Below are 6,000 nucleotides of genomic sequence, written 5' to 3'. Positions count from 1 at the left end.
TTATTTATTTATTTATTTATTTATTTATTTATTATTTTGAGACAGAGTCTCTCTCTGTCACCCAGGCTGGAGAGCAGTGGCACAATCTTGGCTCACTGGAAACACTGCTTCCTGGGTTCAAGTGATTCTCCTGCCTCAGCTGTTTAAAGTAAAAGATGCTGGTTTTAAAGGCATTGAGGCCATTGCATGCACTCCCCTCTGGTCCCCAGTTAGATTCCCAAGATCCAAAGTCAGGAGTAAGCTTGGGATCTGCGGGGAGGGAGCTGGGGCTGCATGGTGCTCCCTGAATGCATTTTTCGTGAGAATATTTCATTTGCATGAGGCAGACAGGAATGGTCTGAATTCTATGACTGCTACTTGTTGTCTGTGTGACCTCAGGCAAATTAGTTAACTTCTCTGCATCTCAGTTTCATCACCTGTCAAATGTGGAGGAATAATACCTGCCTCCCAGTGTGGCTGGGAATGTCCAAGCATATGCTGTATGTGAAGTCTTTAGCACGGGGCTGCGAGAAGCTGATGATGCTCAATATATGGTGTTAATAAGATGATTATGATCATGATGAAGATGAATGTTGTCAGTAGCAAACCCTAGCATTTCTCATCCCTCAAACCAGTATTAAGTGTTGGAAGTGGGTGGGTAAGTTCATAGGTGCATCAGTTAGCTACTGCTGTGTAACAACCAATCCCAAAAATCCAGTGGCTTAAAATGATAATCATTTATTATTTATAGCCATGAGTCAAGGCTGAGGGTTGGGAGGTCTCCTCTGGACTCAACTGATTTTGAATGAGTTTGGTCATGAATCCAAGGCTGTTTGGCTCTGGGCTGGTGTAGGCTGGTCTCATCAAAGGCTACTGTAGCACACCAGCAGTGCAAGAGAGAGCAGGCAGACTGTGAACATCCTCTTGAGAGCTAGGCTCAGAACTGGTACACCCTCACACCTGCCACTGGCTATTGGTCAAAGCAAGTCCTGAGCCCAGTCCAGATTCTCAGGTAGGAAATAGGCTCCACCTCTTCAATGTGGGAAATGTCCGAGTCACAGAGCAACGAGTGTGGGCACTGAAATCGGTGAGGAACTGGGGCCACTGAGGCAGTCAGCCAACCCCAAGGGTTTTGTGGGCCTGAGTAAAATTTCCTGTGAAAGCTTGGCCTTTCCAGCATCAATCATGCAGAGATCTGTGTCTCTGCAGACAGCCTGCTTGACACCAGCACCTGCTCCACCCATGGAGGCCTTTCCTGGGGCTTGCAGGTCTCGAGGGGCCAGGCTTACAGCACTCTTCAGAGGCACAGGAGTGTTTTTTGGGACAGGAGCTAAGCCATGTCTGATCCAGACAGCCAGGTGTTGGCCACAGAGGCTAAGTTTCCTTGAAGCCCCTGAGCCTTTGGCCAGTAACCGCTCTATTCTGCTGGGTAGGTAGTGAAGGGTGGGGCAGAGTCAGCAGCCTCCAAAGATGGGGGAGGTGGCCCTGGCTGTGTGACACAGTCACAATAAATATCCCTGAAAACCTGCCACTCTCCGAGCCTTATCTCTGCCTCCACACACTGACAGAAGCACTTGTCCCTGCAGTGCCTTTCAAGGTGGCCAAAAGCCTGGTGGCTTCATCTACAGCACTTACCTGGTTCAGTGGAGAAGCTGGTTCTCTATGGTCATCCATCTACAAGGACTGCACCTCCCTCGAAGGGACTGTAAGGAAGGCCCCCAGCTTCCTCATACAACTGTGACTGTCCTGGTCTTCATTCATTGACCCAACCAAAGCTGAGACCTTCCATAATCAGAGAGCAGGCTCATGGTCACCTGTAGATCCTGGAGGGCTTCAAGGGACAAACATGGTGGCAAATGTGGGGAATCTTCAAGAGAGGACCACACTGAGAAGGGGACATGCAGCTGTGACTGCAGATTTGCCTTGCCATGGGATGAAGACACATGCAGTGTGGGGACTTTTTAAAAATCCGAGAGTCAAGAGGGCAGTGTGACTTTGGGTTCAGACAGCCATTTGATGTGGGCTCAGCCACCATTCACCAGCTGTGTGACATGGCCGAGTCAGTCATGGAAATGGGAGCATGAGACCACCTACCTCCTATAGGAAGTGGGAGACCTTGAGGGCACAATGGGCACACAGCTCTGGGCACAGATAAGGCAGCCGTGGAACATTCAATGTTACTATTGCCAACCAAAGAGGCGGCAAAAAGAAGCCATGGAAATCCAGGAGGCCTCCTGAGAACGTTTCTGTCCTCTTGGGAAACAGGGCAGTGTGTTTTGTAGACCTGTGCTCCTTCCTGAACTCTGTTTCTGCCCTTGTCCCTGGATTAACTCTCCGTCCAGCAGCCAGAATGACCTTTACGAAGCCAAGTCAGCTCACGCCACCCTTGCGGTCAAAACCTCCCAGTGACCTCCCAATGTCAAGGCACTTAGAATAACATTCCCATTCCTTCTGATGGCCTGTACAACAGCCCCATCACTCTCCACTTCCTCTGCTCCCCATCCCTTGCTCACCTGGCTGCAGGCCAGGGCTCCTTGCTCCTCCCTGAACCTGCCAAGCTCATTCTTTCCCTCTGCATGGCTTTTGCCCAGCTGATCCCCCCCACCCCTGCCCGGCTTGCTGTCCCCTCAGAACATGGCATGGCTCACTCTTGTACATCCTTCCAGTCTCTGCTCGAACATCACTTTTGGGACAAGTCTTGTCTAACCCCAGCCCTGCCATGACCTCGAATCCCATCCAGCTTAGCTTCAATCACAATGTTTCACTTTCAGAAATGATACGTCTATAGTCAATTGTTTGAACGATTTTTAAATATGGCAGGTTATTTCTCTTGTTCCCTAGTGCTAGGATGATGCCTGCCACACAGGAGGCTGAGGGCTGGACACACGAATCCATAATATGAGGCTTATAGGTTCTTTGAAGGCTCAAAGGGCTACCTCATTTAACCCTCACAGGGATCCTCTAATACAGACAGAATAGTAGCCCCATTCTACAGATGAGGACAGCAAGGCTTAGGAGCTGACACAACTTGCCCAGACCACACAACCAGTGGATCCGAGACAAGAACCTGGTCCCCTGGTTCGGGCTCAGTGTTCTGCCCAGTGCCTCCTGGGTGTGTCTGCCTGTGTGAGGAAAGCCTGACGGCTGCCAGAGCCAACCCACCTCCAGGGCCCAAGGCCAGGTGCACTCCCAGAGTTGCCCACTCCAAACAAAGGGAGATTTTGGGTGCCGGTTGTTTCAGGACCCTGGGAATCACAAGAGCAGTTGTTGTAGACGATGCACCAGGCAATCCCAGTGAACACATTATATGGGGATTGTCATGGTCACAGGGAGTCACACCATTTACATGCTAATGACAGAGTCAGTGCAGGAGACCCAGGTCGGAGCGGGATGGTACCCACACTTTGTCTCATGGCCATTTCCATTTTCACAAATTCTGAAACTAAAACAGGACTTTTCTCTTACTTGGAGCAGATGTTAATTTGCAATGCAGAAGCCTCCATTTGTTGATGATTTTCCATTATCCCTATAAATGCCCCCACATACAGTGCTCGATAAAGTTTTAAACCTGTCCTCTGGGAACACCAGGTCAATAACGGGATCATTGATTAGGCTGTGAAAATGGTCTCCTGGCACTAGGAAGATTCACTGTGGAATCCTGGGACTGGGGTCCTGAAGTGGCTGCTTTTGTCCCGTGCCTTGGGTCTCCCTGGATCTGCAGATTAGGAAGGGGCCAAGGCAATCAGAGGCCATGTTTTTACTGCAGAGGAGCCTGGGAGGCAACTGGACACCAGAAGGCTTTTCCAAGCATCTGTAGCCACCACCCCCCAAAAAAGTGCTTTGGTGGCCCTGGAGTTGGTCACTGTAGTTTATGAGTGGCAAAGACACCCTCTGGTTTCTAGCTGTGTGACCTTGGGCAACTCACCTACCGTCTCTAAGCCTCAGGTTCCTTGTGTGTATGATAAAGGAAAGAATAACGCCTTTGCCTAACTCCCAAGGGGGTTGGGAGAAAGAAAGGAAAGAAATCAAAGATGTGCTAAATGCATTTGCAGACTCTCATGCCCATTCTATGCTACCTGATACAGTTAGCTCTTTGAAACTCCAAGTGAACTTTCTCGGTTACCGTTTGTGGGGTCTGCCTTCCTGATGGGAGAGGTCAGTAACTGACATTTTAATGAGCATTACTAAAAACTTCCCATGGTGCAGGCACTGCGCGAGGGAAGGACTGAAGAAACAAAGCTGATTAAAACATGGGCCTGCCCTCAAGGAGCTCCCAGCACACAGAGAGGAAGTAGGTCATTGCCGTAAGTCTTGCTCAGTGTCCTGTCAAGACAAGCCCAGAATCAGGAAGCCTAAGACGGCTAGGGGAGGGGAGACTTTAGGCTTCCAGGATGGAATGACTAGAGTGTATAAAGTGCCTATGATTATTACTATTACCACCTCCACTGTACAGACTGTAGAATCAAGTCTCTGAGACTAAGTTACATGACAAATGAAGGATGAAGTTGGCCTTGAGCTAGGGTGACCAACAGTCCTGGTTTGTCTGGGACTTTCAGGGTTAAAAATAGTTAAGTTCCAGGAAAATGGAGATGAATTGGTCACCCCACTTTGAGTTATGCCCGACTCTGTGGTCTTGTCAGTGCCCTGCTCAGCCAAAGCACAGGGATAGTCTGTTTCTGCTGACGAAACACCTTGCTGAGCTGGAGTTCTCTGTTGGAGGTTCAAGGCCCATCTCGGTGCATCTGTATATTGTTGCTCTAATACCTAATGCCTTTCTACATCCTTCCAACATCCTTCCTGTAGGAAGGATCCTCATGTCAGTGCTGGTTGGAGGAGGGAAGCACAGAGGCTATAGGCTTCAATTACGGGAAAATAGGGGGTTGTAACTTGCCCAAGGTCCCAGGCTGAGATGGGCCAGAATGGAGATGCCAAGTTCAGCACTCTTGCCCTTTTGTCCTTGTTCTCCACCTTTGGTGAAGGCCTTCTGAGAGCACCATAAGAAATATAAGCTTCTATTTGAGTTTATGTGAGATGCTGTTTGGGTTTCCCATGAGTTGCTGGCTCAGCGCTTGATTGGCATGTGAACAAGCAAATGAGATTGAAGTGAGAACTGGCTGTGTGGGCCACTCAGAGTGGTAGACAGAATTGGCAGTTAAAGAAAGAAGCAGAAATGTATCAGTTCCCATGAGCTTCTCAGGGGTCAGGCTTCCTCAGAGCCCTTCCCTTCCAGCTTGATTCACTGTTATGATCCAAACCTTGCTCCAGACAACACCAGACATTGTGAAGACATGACTAAGAGGCGTGTTAGACGGCACAGCTCTTTCCAGGGCACCCTTTTGGATCCATGTATCTCAGAACAAGTAGTTCCTCTGGAACCCACCCAGGGGAGGGCTATTCTCTGTTAGAAAGATACTTGATGGTGTGGCCCAAAGAAGCAAGGAAAAGTCCTGGTCTAACTTCTCCGCATTCTTCTCTACTCCCATAAAGCGGGATGGCCTTCAACTCAGAATCACAGGCTATTCCAGCATGATGGAACCCTTGGCCTCAACATCATGGGATGGTTGAAGACACGAAAGTCCTGTTTTGCCCCTTCCAGTTCCTTGGTCACCCCCTAAAACCATACGGTGGAGAAATAAAGGAGACAAGGATGTACAACGTTCCCTTTTCCTCTCATTGCTGTCTAGCACGGTTGAAAGCGCTGCTTCTTACTTTCTAAAGCCCTTTAGGAAGTTTCCACACTTACGGCCTTAGGCCCTAAAGCAGCAGGCCATTTGCAAACTTTAGTGTTTATCAGCATCGCTGCTGATTTTGAGCACAGACTTCTGGGCCCTACCAGCTGTGTTTCTGACTTAGTAGGTCTGGGTGAAGACTGAATTCCCAGGTGATGTTGATGGGGCTGGTCGGGCACTACACTTTAAGACTCATACTGCTCCAGGCTGTACCATGACAAATGCTTTCACCCCTTTGGAACCTCACTTTCCTCAGCTGTCAAAGGTGGCCAGTACTGACTGAGCAGGAGCA

This window comes from Rhinopithecus roxellana, chromosome 11 (genome assembly GCF_007565055.1).
Source record: "Rhinopithecus roxellana isolate Shanxi Qingling chromosome 11, ASM756505v1, whole genome shotgun sequence".
Classification (NCBI taxonomy): domain Eukaryota; kingdom Metazoa; phylum Chordata; class Mammalia; order Primates; family Cercopithecidae; genus Rhinopithecus; species Rhinopithecus roxellana.
The sequence above is the reverse complement of the archived record's forward strand: the minus strand, read 5'-3'. Positions refer to the sequence as shown.